Source organism: Micropterus dolomieu, linkage group LG01 (genome assembly GCF_021292245.1).
Source record: "Micropterus dolomieu isolate WLL.071019.BEF.003 ecotype Adirondacks linkage group LG01, ASM2129224v1, whole genome shotgun sequence".
NCBI lineage: Eukaryota > Metazoa > Chordata > Actinopteri > Centrarchiformes > Centrarchidae > Micropterus > Micropterus dolomieu.
The window spans coordinates 13,897,870-13,898,877 of record NC_060150.1 but is presented as its reverse complement, the minus strand read 5'-3'; the positions used below and the strand labels follow the sequence as shown (position 1 = coordinate 13,898,877).

The following is a 1,008-nucleotide window of genomic DNA, read 5'->3' as shown; positions in this document are numbered from 1 at the left end:
TCCGTTTTATATCTGTGGTACAATCCGAAAGAGACTCGCGGCAATAACATGACAGCTGCATGTTGGTCTTTGTAGTCGTAATACAGCGAATTATATTTGGACTAGCGAAAGAAAGAACTACAGGAGGAAAAAACATTCTTGAGTGCTGCGGGAGCATTTCAGTTAGCACTAGAGGCTACGTTGGAAAATTAAGACCTGTTTATAATTATTTAAGACCTAGAACACACACAAAGTCTTTTTAAGGCCTTAAATTTTGATGATGAAATTTAAGATTGTTAATACCCGGCGGCAACCCTGTAGCACAAATACTACTCATGTTTTCTAACCTTGGTTCAGAGAGGTCCCGGTGAACATGTTTGATTGGTTTACAGGGCTTTTGATGTCCAACACACCATGCAAACTCACCTCAAAGTCAGAGTCCAAGCCTGCTTCCGTGCCATCACTGTCTCTGTCCGTGTGCTCATCAAGGGACTGCTGTGTAAGAGGAGAGACAATGGTTAGATAATAGTTCTCAGTCAAGCGTAATCTTAATCTTTATAATAACAATAGACATGAAATAGACAGCGAACCTACTCTTTCAGGTTCATTGTTTGACGTCCCCTCTTCGCCATCACTGTCTACTACAGCGTGTCCACTGGGTTGCTGGGAAAACGACAAACAAACAAAAAAATGTATATAGATAATTCAGGATTTGGCTTCATAAGCACACCTCAAGTCTTATGTTAGAAGATCGCAAACTCACCTCAAAGTCAGAGTCCACACTTGTGTCCGTGCCATCACTGTCTCTGTCCGTGTGCTCATCAAGAGACTGCTGTGTAAGAGGAGAGACAATGGTTAGATAATAGTTCACAGTCAAGCGTAATCTTAATCTTTATAATAACAATAGACATGAAATAGACAGCGAACCTACTCTTTCAGGTTCATTGTTTGACGTCCCCTCTTCGCCATCACTGTCTACTACAGCGTGTCCACTGGGTTGCTGGAAAAAAAACAACAAAACGTTTTAAA

At 41.2% G+C, this 1,008-nt stretch overlaps 1 long non-coding RNA gene across 1 annotated transcript in view; it reads right to left on the bottom strand.

Moving 5' to 3' along the window:
* Window positions 1-405: 405 nt before the first annotated feature.
* LOC123981453 overlaps window positions 406-1,008 on the bottom strand; it is a 769-nt gene continuing 166 nt past the window's right edge. Inside the window, exons 2-5 of the long non-coding RNA XR_006827771.1 lie at window positions 911-979; window positions 743-811; window positions 574-642; window positions 406-474 (exon numbers count right to left, since the gene is read on the bottom strand). This is a non-coding gene — a long non-coding RNA (uncharacterized LOC123981453). The remainder of the gene's footprint in view (window positions 475-573; window positions 643-742; window positions 812-910; window positions 980-1,008) is intronic.